Here is a 19075-nt window from a genome sequence, read left to right on the forward strand (position 1 = left end):
ATAAGGAAAAACTTCTCCACCAAAACGGTATCAAGTACTAGAACAGGCTGCCAGGGAAGTGGCTTAGTCACCATTCCTGGAGGTATTTTAAAAGCCATGTGGATGTGGCACTTAGGGACATGGTTTAATGGTGGACTTGGCAGTGCTGGGTTAACAGTTGGATTCACTGATCTTAGAGGTCTTTTCCAACCTAAAAGATTCTATGGTCTATTCAGAGTATTTGATTATATTCAGATATATAGAAACAGCTGTCTGTAATGCAAGAAAAATACAGAATATTACACAAGATTTTTGTATTGCTTACTATAGAATTCCAATTTGCTGGCTGAATTTCAAGATCCTAGAATTTGGCACTTGTTGGTTCTCCTTGATCAGGTATTAACATTCCTCCTGATGCCAGCCTGATGACATTTCCAGTGTTTTTCATAAACATTCTGTCAGATCACACTGCTTAGACCCATTTGTGCTGCAAGGCTGCAGACAGCTCCAGTTCAGAGAGAGCTTGCTGGAGGCATGAGCTGTGCAGCAGAAAGACATGCTGATTGCTGCTCTATGGAAAAATGAAAATGCCTCATGTCCACTCACATAGATTTGTTGGAAGCAGTTCACTTCAAAATTTTGGATATAAAAATTCAGAGTTAATTACACATCTTCATAATTGATGCTCAGCTCCTTCTAAGAGCTGCATTTCTGCAGCTGGAGGCCAACAGACCCTCTGTTACTGGGATTTGAAATGAGAAGTGTCCTGAAGTTTTGGAAAAATATGGACACAGGAGGAATGCATCTCTGTATTGTCTGCAGGCATTTTCCTTGCATGAAATGAGGTATAAAGGTTTTCACCAGACACACACTTACTAAGAGTTATAACAGGTTTTGATCTAACCTCTTCAGCACCCTCAGGCCTCATTCACTACAGCTGAGACACTCTAGCTAAAGCCTCAGTGAAACCATTGCCATTGATGAAATTTCCTCTGACCAGGGAGGTCAGGGATATATTTTGGCCAAGAACCTTAATGACCCAATGTTGTAGATGTCAGCGAACCCAATGGGAAGAATGATGATGTCTGACTTATTTCAGAGGGCTGAATGATTTCTTTATTATAATTATGCTATGATATGTTAATATACTATATAAAAGAGGATACTAAAAACTACATGCTACTCTCTCTAACTATCATATCTAACTCACTCACAACTTGTGACCCTGTGCGCCAGAGTCCAGACAAAGGTGGATCTGACTGGCCATCAGGCCCAAACAATCCACCGTGTTCTAACCAGGCATTCGCTCTAGGTAAACAATTCTCCAAACACATTCCACAAGAGAAAAACAAGGAGCAGAAATAGAAATTGTTTTTTCTTCCACTTCTCTCTGTGCACCTTTATAAAAATCCTGAGAGGGAGAGAAATGTGCTTGCCACAACTCAACAGCACTAAGACAAAACTTTTCCAGCTATTCATCTGCATTCCTTAGGTATGAGGACATGAAGAAGGGGAAGCACTGAACTATGTAAAACTGAAGGAAAGAGAAGCATTCCATGCTACAAAGCTGTTCCAGTTAGCATCTCATTTATATTCTGGGATATAAACACAACTTCTCTCCCATATATGATGAAGATTGCCATACATAATTTTTCAAGACCAATGCTGAATAAACCTACTTATAGCCCAGTCACCCCACAACCTCTGAGTATTTTTAGTGGGGGACATCTTTGACCTCTTTTTAGTATACTACCAATAAATGAATCAAAGTTAACATGTTTTTCTCTGCTTCCTGTCCACTTCTTATATCTGCTTTTTTTACCTCAAAAAGGGACCTTTGATACTGCTTACAGACATGGTTCTTGCATGTAGAAAGACTGAGAAATCTGGCTTCAATCACCAACTGGTGCTTGTAGACTACACTGGAATATGAATAAAGGTAATAAAGAACAGACAATGAAAAAAAAAAAAACATCTGAGGAGACCTAAGACTAGTTAAAAAACAGCATGGCATGAACAATGAAGGTAAGTATGGAGAAAAAATAGAAGATGAGATAGGAGGGTACTGTGCCACCCAGATTCTTGCCAAAGCCAATAGGAGCAAGAGATGTGTTTAAATAGACAAGCCTATCTCCAAGCTAGAATTCCCAAAAGAAACTAAGAGTTAATTTCTCTCTCTTATTCATGCATACTTTAGAAACCTCTGGAGACTACTCTGCAAACTGGAACAATAAAACAAAATGTCAAGACAATAAATGGGACATTGAATCTCTGCCTTCTGTTGGAGGAAGGCCTTTTCTGACTTGAGGGCAGTACCTTCTTTTCACTTCCCAGCAGCAAAGCACTGCAGAGTAAGTGTTGTCTTCAGGATGACCTCAACAAAGAGTGAAGCAGCACAGCAATACTTGTCTGGATCAATTACCTTCAAAAATTTCTAGTTGAAATCCACCTTGCCACAGGTATATCTCACTATTCTTTTGTCATCTATTCTATGATGTCATAACAGGTATGTTGTTAGAAACACTGATAAACAGCAGGAATCCATTTTATTTTTCAATAGTTCTGAGGAAATTAATTCCAGTTTAATTTCTGCTCCCAAACTCCAAGAAGCTCCATGCATACTGCAATATATCAGGAGTGAAACACTGAATGCTTTGTTCTCATTTGCAGCATAAGAACTTAATACTAGAGGTAGACCTAGCTTCCCTTTTCTTTGACCAGGAGAAATTGACTGTTACGATTTATCTGCACATTTCACTTTGCTTGGAATTTTAATTTCTGGAAATAATGGGTTTTATGCCAAAGTGGTAAAGTAAGTGCCCTGTTAAACTATGGTGAAGCACCAGAGGCAGCTTTGTGGCCAGAAGACTTAAAGCCCCAGCTCCATCTTTGGCATATTTGGCAATTCAAGTCATGCAAGTAATTTTATTTTCCTCCACTTTGATTTCTTAACCTACAGAATGGAGATACTGGCTAAAATTATTCAAGGATATTACAATATCCACAGTGTCATTCCTCGCTTTTATCTCATGTTTGAATGAAACCAAAAAACTTGATGTTGCACAATAAGCCAGTTGTGCTGATATGTCCATTCTCCTATAAAAAGCAGTTGCTGGGTTTGTTTCTGTTTCAGTTAGGTTTTTAGCCCACTCTGGCTCCTCAGGAAGTTCTCCTAGCATCAAATAAATTCCAGAAAGTGTTCAGCACAAGCAAAACAGCATATTTTAATCATGCTTCATTGAATCAAAACCTTTTAATTAGCTCTAGTAATGGCTCCATCCAGCTTTTCAAAGCACTTTGGAAAATTGGACTGAAAAGTGCTGTGTCAGAGCTAGGTGTTATTACCAACACAAATATGAGCTAAAGATTTCAAAATACATATAGGCGACATCTTTATGCTTTCATTGACTTAAATGCTGCTTCAAGTCATAGGATATTCCTCAAGGAAGGATTTCAAATCATTTAACTATTAGTAACCTTGCAACACCTTTGAAAAATAAATAGTGAAAATTAGGCACTCACACAAATTGCTTCATCTGGAATACAGCTGTTTCTGGAGCAAAACATAATACTCATTTAACAGTGCAAAGCCACAGAAGTATAGAGGGCAAAAAGGACCAAATATTGATGTATCCATATAGAGTAAGAGGGGAATTTTGTGGAGGCAGAAGTACAGTAACCAAAATAAAATATAAGTACTTAAATAGCATCCTATTCTTGATGCCAAACTGGTCAGAAATAACTCACATTTCCAGATTTGGTAATCTTCCGAGGAAGAGTCAAAAGCAACAAAGCTTTGTAGGGGTTGGTAAGGGTAGAAGGGAGGGTTTTCCTGGTTTGATTTAGGGGCTAACTTAATCTGTACTGTTTGTGATTGTTTAACAGTGTTTTTGGGCTGGTCTTGTGTTATCTTTAGATGACACTTTAATGTTGCAGGGCAATCATTATTACATTTTGGTGAGCTCAGGGTGCCTTGAACAATTGTTTAGATCCAAGCGATGTAATAGCTCCTCAGGCAGACAGGCACAAGTGTTAATCCCAGCACCTGATGCAGATCTCATTTAAAAACCATGATGTCCAAGAGGACTATGCCCTCAGCTCCTTGCTGGACCATTCTCTGTCAGGGGACAGATGCCATGAACTGAATCACAGAACCAAGGAGGCTCTTGGGAGGTCTCCTGCCCATAGACTGAGCCTTTCCCAGTCTGTCTAGCCTAGTTTAGTCAGAATGTTTCAGAGGACTTTGCAAAAACCAGTCTCATATCACACACTTTGCTTTGCCAAAGCCACAGTCCTATTCAAAGGCAAATTCCACTCTGCTTCCAAGCCTGCTGGAAAATGTCATCCTGCTTCTTCAAGCAAGGGTAACACACTATCATGCTGGGATATTTTCACCCTTTTACATTAAGTGGAATAGGAAATACTCTGATAAGCAGGGGAGCAGGGTACAGGCTACTTTCATTCATTGGTCTTTCAAAAACATTGCAGAAAAGACTGACATTCAGTCTTAAGAGTAAGGAAGGGCACTGTAGGTGGGCATAGCAAATTTCAGCCAGGAGCATGATCCTCACTGTGCAGTGAGCCCCCAGAAGCAGCTTTCTAAGCAAATGGAGCAGAAATCCAGTGTAATAAAGACATTGACTTCCTTACAACTACATTCCCAGGTGGCACAAACTGGGCATCACTCACCCTTACAGAAGGATATAGAATCTGATCACCTTAAATATCAGCTAGGGAAAAACAGATGCTTGTTCCCGCTTTTCAATTCCCTTGGTGTTGCTACTAAGCATAGTAGAGAAAACAATCAATGGATCAGGTTTCCAAATGGGAAACAAAACCACTGGAAAGGCCTAAGTCCACTTTCACCTTGCTGGGAGTTTTTATGATTGCTTCATGATCCTCTTCTAAGAAACACAGTATCATGCTGTTTGTGTGCACTTGAATTACCTCAGCACAATGCAAGTGTGTTAATATAGTTCAATGTTTAGACTTCCATTGCCCTTATTGTGAACAACATCCTTTGCAAAATACAAAAAAATCAGACACATTTTCATGATTTCTTTTTCTGGCTTAAAAAAAAAACCCAGCCACATGGGGTTTCAGTCCCAAATATGCAATAGGCATTTGGCCTACTGTAAAGATATGCCCAAACTGCCGAAGGATGGAGCAGCTGTGGGGCCAGGGGTAGGTCACAAACTGCCTAAACCAAGGAGACTTTGCAGGAGGGACTCCCTTAGGACAGAGAAGAGCTTTGAGAAAAACAAGTAGCCAGTATACTAAATCAACTCTATTCAGTCTCATGGTACACAAGTTGAAAGCATTTCCTGTCCCTTTAATGTTCCTTCTTCCTCCATCTGAGCCAGAAATTGCCAGCCAGCCTGGTCTCCTGATGAAACTATCTCCCACCATCAGTTTACAAGGAAAGGAGAGTTTCCAGAGTAGCAACAAATCTAGTATGATACTGAAAGAAACTTTTGGTAAATACAATAAAGTGCTGTCATGAAAGATCAGCTAACCCAGCTTGTGATCCAAGCTCTGGAAATGTCTACATGAATGTACAAAAAGACCAGAAGAAATTCTGGCAGAGGAAAAGAGAGCAGGTCACTTCTCCAGCCTGCATCCCCTCCACAAGAGAGGATACAGGAGTAAAACTACAGCTGTGGTACCAAATATCTGTAAAAAGACATAAGGAAACTAAAGAACAGCTAAGGATGTAAACAAATCTCCTGTTACCTGCTTATTCTCCCCCTTTTGTATTTTATGTTTGTAGCTTAAAAATATTCAACCCAAATGCAATCCATTTACACAAAAGTGAAATTTGAAAAAGTTGCAGCAGGGTTTGCTTCAGGGGACTCAAGTCAATTCAAACAGGCAGCACATATAAAAAGCTAGCAGAGTCTCTACAGAATCCAAAGGACTGAGAAATAAATTAGGTAATTTGAAAAGTTTTTTCAAAGAAAGTGATATCCAAAACCCAATTTAACCTGAACCTGAAAACTTTAGAGCTCAGTAAATGTGCAAAAGAGACCTATACACCATTTCCTATTAGGTGGCTGCCAAACAGATTTGTTACACATTTAATAAAGCAGTAAAATAAGGTATTTATGTAGCATGTTTAACTGTAAGCATATTGGTAGCATTTTGTTGAAATTAAAGTGTAACCTGATAGATGCTACAGTTCCTGGACAATGGGAAATACAAGGAGAAAAAGAAAAGTCAGAAATCCTGCTGCATCACAAAAAAATAGCATCTTGAACGGCACTGCTTTAACAGGCCTATAAAACCTGGATGCTTTGAGCCTCTCACAAGAGTGCCTAGCTGGCAGATGGTGAGTACTCACATGCCTCAGAGAGTCCAGCTACTCAGAGGAAATAGTCTTGAACACCCTTTGCTGGGTCACACATCATTGCTATTCCTTCCTTTAGGGCTTCACCTCATACTTGGCAAGGGAGCAGAGCTGCAGCTCCTTCCAACGTCAACACCTTTTCTTTGCCTGGCCTGAGGTGTCGGCGCAGAACAAACACGAGTTTCAGCCTTCCCAGGTTCAGAGCTCCCCGAGCCACGGCCACTGCTCAGGCTTACTGAAACTCTACAGGAGAATTGCCACCACACTTCAGAGGACAATTTCAGCCCATCACAACCTTTCCATTTTACAAAAGAAATGCAGCAAACTGCAAAGGTACATGTCATTAAAAAAACAGATAAATACAAACATCTGATTGCTTTTGTTTCTTTAATGTGCAGATCTCAGGAGTATGTGGGGAGATATCAGTTATTGCTTTACAAATGCACAGGGAAACTGAGGTTCCAGGTAATGGAATAACTTAGAGGACCTCTGAATGAGTGAGCAAAAAAGCAGCAACTGGACAAGAGACATTTGAGAAGAGATTTGCTAGGTAGTAACTCTTTACCCAGATTTCTTTCTTTCTTTTTTTCTTTCTACAGACATTGTACTTAGTTGTTATGAAAAACAGATTATTCTTTTTTGGAGAAAGATCAACATGCTCTTCCTCATGGGTGATTATTCCCAGAGAGGTTAAAAATCAAAGGGAGAAAAATACAGAAACACCAACATTACAGAGCAAATCTGTGTTTTTCCAAGTGTGAGAACAGAAGCAAAGCAGGTATTTTTGGGCCAAATTGTTTTAAGAGGTATTTTTCTGCTTCAACAGAGATATATACAGACATGTAGAAGTATCTTTCATACAAGGCAAATACTGAAACAAGAAGTTGCTGCCTTTTGCCTGCACATTCCTAATGTGAAGGTCCTGAGTTCCCTCTAAGAGGAACATGTGGATGTTTTATTGTTAAACAATTAGGCCAAAGCCACACTGGGGATTTTTGTATTCGGTTCAAAGTGACTTTAATGGAAAATGAGCCTCTAATTATCATAAGTGACATAGAAAATCTCAGCAGGGTTGTATAAAAAGCCAGAGCATTTTTTTGTTCTATTTGAATCTAACCTAGTCAAGGCTTTATAGAGAGCTGAGGACTTACTAATAAAGATCAAAAAACTGTGAAGGTAGAAGGGGTTTTTATGTCCTCCACTCCCTGGTCAAAATGAAGTTTAGCAAAAAATGAAATATCTGCTGTGATAACTTGTGTGTCAAAGCAAATCTGTTTCCATCCCTTAAAAACAGTTAATTTAATCCACATACAAAAAGCACTATTCAAAATATTTGTGAAAAGAAATGGGTAAATTAATATCTTTTGAATAGCCATGATAACTATACATAAGATGTAAACTTGAGCTGCACACTGATGTACCAGAAAGTATCTTTGCCTCTTGGCACAGGTTTGTAATGGGGGGGAGGATAGGGATAGTAGACACAAAATAACTGCGTCCTTGTAACCAAAAATAATGGTTATGATTACGGCTCAAAAATCAGACATAAGTAGACAGAAGAAATCATCCTTTTCAAGAAAAAAAAAGTATTAGCATCATATCTCTATATATACGCCTTAGTCCATTGTAAATATTTGAGATTACACAGACAAGAAACAGGGTATTAAAAGCCTGTAATTTCCTGATAGTCTTACCACCTGATCATACACCTTTTGAAGAAAAGTAACTTCACTTAGAATCACATTTTACACTGTGGGGGCAGGTGAAAGCCATTTGAAGCACTGAAAGGGAGCAGCAATATTGTCATCTCAAAAGCACTACTCTGGGTACTTGTACTTCAATACAAAAGAAAATGTTTTGCCTCACAATATATTTCTGATTTTCCTAAGATTTAAACTGAAAATGTAAAAAAAGGGTTTATCTGTTCCCAGAATTACCTTCCCAATCCTTCTAATCTGCTCTGATGTTTCCCTCATCTACCAAAGTCAGATGCAGTTTTTTATTCATTTGTTCACAGCTTTTAAAATCACTAATGAAAGATGCTACTCTGTTGCTCATCATGTTTCTGCTACTATCTGAATTCAGCTCCTGCTTTTTCTTGTCATTTACCCTACTCCTAAAAAAAACACCAATCTTAGTTTGATTCAGAGGCCCTCATAATTCAGGTTTTTTAAATCCACATGATAAAGCCCACAGATGAAATCAACCTTTTTCCATTAGATCCAGTATAGGAATACGCCATTCAGTTTGTAGAAGTTATGGAGGTAAGTCTTCCCTGTGTATTGAAAACAAAAACTTTATATATATATATATATTCACATTTATGTCAATGAATCCTGGATCAAAACATCTCTCATTGACTATCCAATATTAAAGGTTATCCTAAGTCTCCACCAAAAAAAAAAAAAAGTTAATATGTACTTGCCCCTTATTCTCTGCCTAACTAGGAGGTGAAATTTAATTTAAAAAAAAAGTAGATTTGGAAACAATTTGGAAAGTTGCAGCCAGAACTACAGTGCCAGGTGAGGAAGAGGTGAGCAGACACTGCTGGGATAATTCATGGGGCCCAAAGCAGTTGCTCTGTGTGGTCTCCACCCCAGCTGACCTTCCCACTACATGTTTTCCTGGGCTGGACAGGCAGATGGGCCTGCCAACCTGTCCTGCTGCAAAGCACACAGGAAAGGGAAAAGGAAGTTTTTAGTCCAAGACAAAGCACTTGGTTATGCAGGGCAGGATTCCTGCTGGTTTAGCCATTATCCATAGGCTCATAAATATGCATTACATATTTGAATTTATCACATGAATATCCCACCTACCTTAATTGTCCTGCTTCCAGAGCACACCTCCAAGCCTGGTGACTCAGCTACACTTCTACAGAGCCAAACATTCTACTGTCTCTCCAGGTTTATGAATAGGCCAGATTCCTTCCTCTATCACATCAGTCTACCCACAGTAATTCTGGGTCAACAGTATGCCAAAAATCAGTCAGATTCATCTCATGCTCTCTGTACAAAATAATTCTCTCTACTAAAAATAATGACAATGGATTGAATGTGAACCATTAACCTTCAAAAGAGAAGCTGGCTTCACTCAGAGCAGCAAGAAACTTCTCCCATCTTTCTCATAGGCTGCACTTTTAAGCTAGCTATTAACTCCTGTCATTTTTCAATTGCCAGAAATATCACAATATACAATGATCTACACAACTGCAAAGATGAGACACACACATCTCCTCAGCCATATATTCCAGAGTGTTCCCCCCCTCCAGATGCAATCTCTTGGAGGTGAATAAGCAGACAGTGTATTTGTCTCAACTTTACCTTCCACTGTTATTCTCTCTGGAGCATATGCCTGTCACTGCAAACTCCATGGTTCTCTCACTGCTTTGTTTGGGAGACAGAGCCTTAGCTGAACTTTCAACAACTTCTCTGTTGGTTTCTCCAGCTCAAGGAGAACTGCCTCACAGGGAGACAACTCAACGGCAAACAATACCAGAATTAAAGCTGAAATCACAATTAAATCTTATGTGATAGTCTTTAACAGCACAAAGCAGACTTATACCTCTCTTGGCATTCCACTAAATACAAATGTCAATATCAGAAGAGACAAACAAAGGAATATGTCACCAGCAGGCTCAAGTAGCTGCTATCATGGATTGTCTGTGACAGACAAGAAGCCTCGGTGCTCACAAGTGGATGAAGAATTTGTCACCATTTATCCCCTTTCTAGGGCCTAACAAATCCCAAGCCACAGTGGAACTGGCATCCACAAAATGTAGGTCTCACATCTATCTACCGTTTGGAAGCAGCAGCACAAGCAGAGATTATGGCACACACAGAGTTCATTACAGCCCAGCTGCTGGGCTTGGAGTGCTTTCAGAGGGAAGCTAAGGGCTAAAAGGAGAAAGAATAAAAGCAGAACACTGAGGAAGAGAAAAGACAACATTTCCATGGGAGCTAACAGACAACCTTTCCCAAAGCACAAGGATTTAGATGAAGCCTTACTTACAGGTAAAATGGCAAGAGTCCGAGAGCCCTTGCCTCTCCTGAATTAATTTTTTCTAGAGAGTTACCTGTGTTATCCAAGTTTCATAGCCACAGGAAAAAGAGCAGGCAAAAGAAGATTATCCCCAGCTCACCTTGGCACTAGATGAGAAGGTAGCTCTGCCACCTGACAACATCCCCCCTCACTTCCCAGGCCTGAGGACACCTCTGTAGAGAAAGAGCAGCTCCTCTGCCAGCTGCTCTACAACTACAGCAGCAAGAGTAGTGCTGCTTCAGAGGCTAATAAACACTGGGCCAAGCAGCAGGAAACACCTCTGCACCAATCCCTAGCACTGGGAAGGGAAGAGATGAAGTTCAGCACCTGTGAAAGCAGGGAGGGAGGCTTGCAAGATACCCTGAGGTTGAGTAATAACAAAACCAGGCAATCAGGGCTGTACTATTAAAACTTGCAAGTACCATTGAGTGTCCCAAGGCCTTTCAAACAAGACAGGTGACAAGAAGGAGACAGCATGAGCTCCCTGTGTTTGTCCTCGTTTTTCCGTTTAGTACAATTAAATAATTCCAGATATTTACTCATTTCCACATGAGAAATATTGATGGATACATCCATAAAACACCAGAAATGCACACACTAACCTAAAGCTGCATGAATTGTATTGATGGGAACTGAATGCTGTGTTAATGGTTTTGGAGACTGTTAAGTAAGTAAACTATACAAACAGCTTTCAGGGAGGTGCAGATGATTTTACACCTCTTCTTTATGTTCCCTTTTTTTCCTTTCCTCTCCTTGTCTCAACTTTCATTCAAGCCAGTCTTTTCTTATGCAGTTTGAGTGGCACAGGTGGTGTTCTGCTCAAAGATTAAGTTAACAATATAGCAGGGATGTAGCAGGCAGTAAAAGCACAAGCTGTGATATGGAAGTGCAGCCTGATTTGCAACTTCTTAGTGGAAATAATCAGAGCTTGCTGGTTATTTGGTAAGGTTTTGTACTTTACTCATTTGCCATATCTTCAAAACAATAATTCTGGCTCATAAAGCTCATTTGAACAACACTGGATAATAAGATTTTGTGAGCCTAGAACCAGGATTAAGACATAAGGCAAACTGGAAACTTCAATCATTACAATCCTCTAGCCTAAATGAGAAGCACTTTCACACACAGTGAGTTAGTCAATATGTCCCATTTCTTTTCGTACCCACATAGAAAGAAACATGATTCTAGGCCCTTTCCCATGACTTCAAGTGATAGGAGTTTTCACCAGGACAAAGGATCAAAATCATTAGAACTCCTCATTAATTTCACCCCATATTGCAAAAACTATTTGTACTCCCTCAAGTTGAAAGGAAAAATGTCAAGAGACAGATTCATCTCCTAACTTGAAGGGCTTCCCAGAACAATGAGCAGAGTCAGTGTCTGAAACATCTGCTCTTTGCTGAAGAAGGGTTGCAAGATCTTCCAGGCCAGCCCTCCCAAAACCTTTGGTTTCTGCCCTAGTAGTTGGAACAACAGGCTGAGCAGAGTGCTCTGCACAGTGCTAGTCAGTTAGCATTTGTCCCCTGTGATTGTGACTGGGTGTCCCATGAAGACTACTATTCTTTTTCCTAAGGGGAAAGAATGCAAACCATTAATTCAGTGTGACAACCTCATCAGAATGATAAAATTAATTATGGCTTTAAAACTTTATGCAGTGACAGTTTTTAATAACGTGGGAGTTAGAGAATAATGTTAAAAGTTTCAACTCAAAGACCTGGTTTCCTGTGCTGGCACCAGTCCTAACACTAAATGTTAACACATTAAGTATTCTTACATCTTCATTTTAAGGAGCAATTAGGAGGCAGATACACTCGCACTGGAATAACATCCTGTTCCTGTGTGTGTGAACACATACAGGGTGCACTTACGACAGAAACTCACTGTGCTTTCCCTGAGTCTTTAAGGACTTCTCCATTTGCACAAGTTCACTGAATTCTCAACTGCACTGCAGCAGCTGACAGCTTTTCAGCCTACAGACACAGTTCCACCAAACGTATCTTCAAAGAAGGGGTGAAGGTGGCATTAAAAGTGAACACCTACTCTTGTCCTGCGTTCCTCAACCTACCAAGCACATCTCCAAGGTCAGAAGCTCACAGCAGAATGTAGCAAAAGCACTGGCTGTAGAAATTAGACCATTCATTTCCCTGAACAGCTTAACTATCTGAGAATACATTCCAAGTTACATTACTCTAAACATGTTCACCGTGGATTAAGCTAAGGCAGGCCATCAGACTCAGCTGACTAAGAGCACAAAGCTCCAGACCTCAAAAGATGAGTAAGAGCTCTCACTGTAACTCACTGCAGTCACCTCTATCCCAGAATAGTCTCCAGTTTTCTGCAACTAAATTATCCTAACTGCAAACTCTGATTATCAGCAACAGCCCCAAATAGGAACACACAATCCACACACAGGAGGGTGGGTTGCCAAGAAGAACTAATGTAGTAGCTGATCCCTATCCCTACAGTTTGTAGTAGTGTTGACTTCAGAAAATTCAACTGCTAATGAAGAACACATCTTTTAGGCTCAGTTCTCAGTGAATAAAGTTTCTAGCAAAATCTGACAGCTGCTCAAAGCCTACAAGAATGAGAAGAGGATTTAAATCTGAAACTCCATAAGCAAGGATCCCCATTGCTCAAATCAGTCTTAAAATCTTCTGCACAATGAAACAACAAGGACCAGGAAAAGGATAGCTACAGAGAGAGGGGAATCTCCACCATGGCCCCTCTCTAGCAGGGCAGAGCTCTAGAGTAGCATAGAAGATCAGGATTTATGGAATCTGCACAGGACCTCATAAGTGGGCAGGACTTCTTCTACATGACATTTAACTAGACACAGCTCAGTAGCATGAGGCATTTCTACACGAAAAAAAAAAAAACAAAACAAAAAAAAAACCCAAAACAAACAAACAAAAAAAAACCAGGAAAAGATTTTGCAGTTGAATAAGGGATAAAAATTATGAGTACTAACTCTCAGATGATGTATGTACACCCAAAAAAACATCCAAAACTCTTCCCAAAAGGGGGAATTTCAGATCTTGTAGGGTCTGACTCTCTGAGGCTTGGCAAAGCCACTTATAACCTCACCAAAGTTCAGTTTGACTAAGAATGTTTACAAGCACAAAAACTAGGCCAAATTGAGAATGTAAATATTTGGATTCAGTTCCCCAAACTTGTCTCTGTCTGCACTGCCAACTAAATCCCAACTGCATACCAAAAAATCTGAAAAGCCACAGTTGCACACACTTTACAGCACACAGACAAAACTAACACACATGGCACTCAGCAACTGGAAAAAAAAAGAAATTAAAAAAATATAAATAAAAACCCCAAATTCATAAGCTAAACTAAACTTATTCTAAACAAGACATCAATGAAGTTTGGACCAAAAATCAACTCTGCTATCATTTCAGACATTTTGAAAGTCTGGTCAGTCCAGATGTTGGTCCTCTGCCCTGCAGGAACCTGGGTTACATTAAACATAGCTAGATTACTCAAGACCTCATAGAGAACATGGTGTTTGTGGCACACAGTGGTAACTTTGACCTAAACCACATTCTCTTAAGCCAGGACTTCAATTTTTCAGGAAGATGAATTGAGGAAAGACTTCCCTGGAATCACAGTAATTTATTTGGCAACCTCAGTCCCATATTCAGAAGTGATTTAGGAGCCCAGATCACCTGCAGTTCTCAACACACATTATCTTTTTTTCTCTAGTTTTACCCCTGTTCTTTTAGGTATAGATAAGAATGGCAACCATGGATTCATGCAAGGGACTTTTGACTTCCCAAAAACACAGATCCCAAGGGATACACCATATTCTCAGCTGCCAGGTCCCAGCCCCTCTTCAAAAGTGTCAAATGACTTTCAGTCCTACATCTCCATTGCAGATACTCAGTGGAGGAAATGAGAGAGGTGAGGGTGTCATTAAGACCAGCATTTTTGTTGTTGTATGATAAGAATTTAGGCATCCTTATTTCCACTACAGCAGACTAACAAAAAAATCCATCCTTTCCCTCTTCAGTTAAGCAGGAAAAGCAAAAAATCTGGTTATTTTGCTTTACTCAGCTGTGGGAAACTTGGGTTTACTTTCCAGTTAAAAGCAGGTTCTTCAGTGTACTTCACAGTGACCTCTTCACAAGGGGTTTGTATCATTTCTTTAAATGCCACTACACTAAAAATAGTCCTGCTTCCTAAACATGAGTGTTTGGCAGTTCCAGGCATTCTGAGATCCGCATGCCACTTTAATTTTTTTTAAACTGGCAACATTTATTTAACCAGCAATTAAAAAAAGGAGGCCCAGCTGCCCCAGTGATTCTTCCCAGAGGGTCTTAGTTGTTTATGAAACACAATGAAAACAATAAAGTGGACAAAATCACTCTATTCCATCAAGTCCTTGGCAAGACTTCCCAACCAAGAATAAATTGGCATGGTATGTTACAGTCAACAGATTACACAATGGTTTACAGGGTCACAAATAATAAGGGGTCACACACTTCTTAAAGACCTGCAGTGTACAGGAAGGCACTTGCTTAAAGGGAAAGACCAATGCTTGATCCTGAGCTTCTTGGAACACATTCTGGCAGCCACAGCACAAACATGCTTCAGGCATAGGAGAGGACAGAAGGCACCTCTCCCCCTGAGCCAGGAAGGGCAGTGACTATGCTGCACAAGCTGGCTGGGGGAGTTTAGCACCCTGAAGGGAGCAGCAGAAAGTCAGGCCAGGGCAGGGCTCTTATTTCTGCACACAAGAGAACACATGCTACATCCTTCTAGGAACAGGACAGTCTTCCATGCCCCAGTGAAGCCCAACACCACCATCCCTGTCAACCTTTCCCAAAAGTCCTTTTCCTCACCCCATACTCTTGAGGAAACTGGTTCCACCTCAGAAGCAAGATATTGGTTCCATGTCAATCCTGTCACCCTTAACAGTGCACAGACTGTAGCTAATTTAAAAAGGTACTTGACTACACTTATGAGTAACTCAATAAAGTCATCACCATTGCTATAAATGTGTTGCAGTTTTATTTTAAATAACTAATCTTAAAGAAAGAGGGAAATAATGGTCAAACCCATAAATCTTACTCTTACATATCAACGTGGTCACAGATTTTCACTGTCACCTGCATAACCTGATCAACACAATGAAAGTTAAATTTTGGTGCTCTTAAAACATAAATTAGTTCCTCAAACCTCACCTTAAATGTATGATACTCCTACTTTTGCCCTGTTAACTTACCCTTCCACTATCTGGAAATTTTCATCCACCAACTATAAATTAATCATGTATAAACAAAACATTCTTAAGTTTTAAAGGTAAATCAACATCACTTCAATTCATCCTATCATCAAAAACCAGACTACAACTAACAGTTTCATCCTTCATTTTCCACGGGTTTGGATCACTCCAATTTTATTGGATTATTTAATATATGCCTGAAGTTAAGTCTGACTAGCTACCATAAAAATGAAAGAACCCCTATTCCCCAAGTCAGTGCAGAGTGTAGAAAATGCTACTACTGACATACTCTATGTAGTAATACTGCACCCGGCTTCATTCAGCTAGACTACTAAATTCAAAGTACATTTGAGTGATAAAACTGGAGTAAACACAAGAAGGCTCTCTCGTATGTAACAGCTACTCTTTGATTGCAGTGACCTTAGTAACGCAAACGTTTGGTACCAAGTCAAGAGCAGGACATCTGATTTTCCCACCAAGTGAACTGCGGCAGAACTCCCTTAGCTCTTCAGCCAAATCTGTCATGGGAAGCACGGAGCCTTCCGCCGGAGTCCAGGTGGCTCCCTCTACATTTTTCAGCACGCACGCAAACACCGCAGCCGGCTGGACCGACGATGCGAGTGGGCATAGGAAGGGAAGTGCCGCACGTCCCCGTCTCCCCCAGCTCAGAGCCCCACGCTCGGCGCGCTGGCGACCAAGACGGATTGGAGTTAGCCTGATCCAGCCGAAGTGGTCCTGCGGACCCTGTCCCTCCGCGGGCTCGGTCCCTCCCCTCAGCCCTCGCCACCCACGCAAAAAGCAGCGTTCCGCGCGGCATGGCGGTGGCACCAGCGCGGGAGCACCAAGTCCCCGTTCCGCCCTTGCGCAAGGACCCCCGCCCATCTGCGCTCCCCCGGGGCAGGGCAGGGTCCCGCCAGGATCGCGGGGCTGGCCCTCACCGGCACGGCCTCTGGCGGCTCCGCTGCTGCGGGTGCTCCGCGGTCCGGGGAGCCGCAGCTCCTGGCGAGCTCCCGCCGCCGCACATCCCCGGCCCCCCCGGCTCGAGGGAGGCTCTCGGCACTCAGGGACGGCCACCCGGAGCATGAGCAATCGTTTCTCCCCCCAGTTCCGCTCCCCTGCCCAGGTCCCCGGAGGCGACCACCGCCCGGCAGCGCGCCTCCCCGGCCCTTACCGAGGTGCGCAGGGATGCGCTCCCTCCGCCGGCCGCCTGCAGCCCCCGTCCCGCAGCCCGGGCGATTGTAGCTTTTTTGGAGAAGCTGGGAAGAGGGAAGAGGGAAAGAAAGGGGGGAGGGACGGGGGTGGGAAGGGAATGAGATCGAGGGAGAGAGAAGTATGCAAAGGCAGGAAGTGGTGACGGCCACAATCAGTGCGGGAGATTAATGGGAACCAGTCACCCGGCAGCCAACAAAGAAACCTGTTCCCCCAGCGCAGCGCAGACCGGCCTGGGCTGCAGCCCCGGGCTGCCGAGCCGCCGCTCCCGCCGGCAGCACTCGCCCCGGCCCCGGCCCCTGCCCCGCGGAGGGGTGGGCACCGCCTACCCCAGCCCCAAACCCGGGTCCCGGACAGACGTGAGGGAGGGGAGCAAGACAGGCAGGGCCCGCTGGTCCGCGGGGAGATGCGATGAGCACAGGAGGAGGAGAGGACCGAGCCCCCCGACTGACAGCCTTCCTCCTCGCTCTAGCCCGGAGGAGCGATACCGCTTGGTTTTTATTTAAAACACTCCGAGCGCTGGGCTCCTCTCGGGGCAGAGCCGCTTGCGGGGCAGAGCGGAAGGGAGGAGGAATGCGGGAGGCGCGCTTCCTGCGCCAGGCGCGGAGCAGATGGCTCCCATCAGGGAGCTGGGAACCAGGGAGCGTCCCTGCCTTTCCGAGCTCCGAGGGGTAGGCTCCACTAACAGCACCTGTGGAGGACGAGGAAGGCAGCGGCGTGTCTCTGAACTTCGTGCAGGGTACCATAGGTTGGGATGCAGCCTCCCGGGAGCAGCTCCTGGCAGCAATGTGGAATGGTCAGTTCCCTGGGCAGCGCAGCCCGAGAGTCCCACTCGCTGGCACGGCTCAGCCAGGGCTCCCAGGGCATCGCGCGTACCTGGGGTAAAGAAAGTCCCTGCATGTAACACTGTCTGTGCAGGCCACCAATAACATTGTGCAGGCCAGCTCCCTGGCACACCGGCTTCTGGTGGTTTGGCAGATGAGAAACGCACACAAAACGTTTGATATAAAATAATACAGGATAATACAGGAAGAGGCAAGGTGCTAGCTCTTAGCAGGACCTTATGTATTGCAAAATACAGACTGCTCCTAGATCTTGAAGTGTTATGTGGGCATTGATAAAACAAGTCACTTCACAATAGATTAATCAAATTATTCTAGGTACAGAAGAAAAATAAAGAGCAGCATGTATTCTGCAATTTGAAATACAAATTCCAGCTCTACACATTTCTGGAACTTTTAAGCACTTACTGACTTTCTTTCCTTTGACTGAAATGGAAGCAAAATAGTGTTCAGTATCAGGCAAATGCTTACAAGTTTTCCTACTCAAGGATTCTTCCCTGAGCCCAGAACCAAGTGCTCAGGATAAACTATTCCTGGCTTTTGCCACCTCACCAGTAAAATGAAATTCATTGTGCTCAGGATAAACTATTCCTGGCTTTTTGTCACCTCACCAGCAAAATGAAATACATTGTCTTCAGATATTCTGATCTATCATCCCACACAAAGAGGAATCTGGTAGAAATGCCCAGCATTTCACAAACCTCCATTATATTTCAAAAGAATGAATGTACAGGAAATAAGGGTAACTCTCATCTGGATTCTGATGTGAATGTGCGTTACAAAGCAAAAGCTATTTCAGCTGTCAGCCTTCTTGGGACAGATGTATTTACTCAGCTGCAAAAGGAGTACTTTGTCACCAAACATCAAAAAGTGGTGGGAGTTTAAATTTCAACACAACAGGAATAATTTACCTCCTGAACAACAAACTACTGCTACAAGTACTTGGCAGGAATAAAAAAATGAACACAGTTTTCTCTCCGTGTTATGAAAACGACATTGGAGGGCCTTTCCAAGTCTATTTCACAAGAGCAGCAACATAGCAAACCCACTCACCTCTCCAGGAGACCATTGCTAACAAAGCATGATGCAAAGATGTTCAACTTCCAATTACGCAGGAAGCAGTCTGTTCTGGCTGCTTCTCCACCACATCAAACACACTAACATTGCTTTTATCAAATATTATTTTTCTCCCCCCTTTATGTTGCATTCAGTTCCCCAGATCTCAAGCACTCCAGCAATTTGTCTAAATTTTCTTTGGAGTACAGGAGAGCAAACTTAAAATTAAGCTGGATTTGAACACTGAATGGGGGCTTTCAGTGTCTTAATGAGCAAGCAGCCTGTGAAGGGCTTGTTTATTGCGGGGGCTGGCTGTTCCTCTGCTTAAGCCACTGGGGGATGACAACAAAATGTAAACTAGGAGAGGAT

At 42.4% G+C, this 19075-nt stretch overlaps 1 protein-coding gene across 2 annotated transcripts in view; it reads right to left on the reverse strand.

Annotated features, from left to right (window-relative positions):
• DENND2B (DENN domain containing 2B) overlaps nt 1-17039 on the reverse strand; it is a 175616-nt gene extending 158577 nt beyond the window's left edge. For both annotated transcript variants that reach the window (XM_068194159.1, XM_068194157.1), the window contains exon 1: nt 16771-17039. The gene's annotated coding sequence lies outside the window, so the exon portion shown is untranslated. The remainder of the gene's footprint in view (nt 1-16770) is intronic.
• Nucleotides 17040-19075: the final 2036 nt, after the last annotated feature.

This window comes from Anomalospiza imberbis, chromosome 6 (genome assembly GCF_031753505.1).
Source record: "Anomalospiza imberbis isolate Cuckoo-Finch-1a 21T00152 chromosome 6, ASM3175350v1, whole genome shotgun sequence".
Classification (NCBI taxonomy): domain Eukaryota; kingdom Metazoa; phylum Chordata; class Aves; order Passeriformes; family Viduidae; genus Anomalospiza; species Anomalospiza imberbis.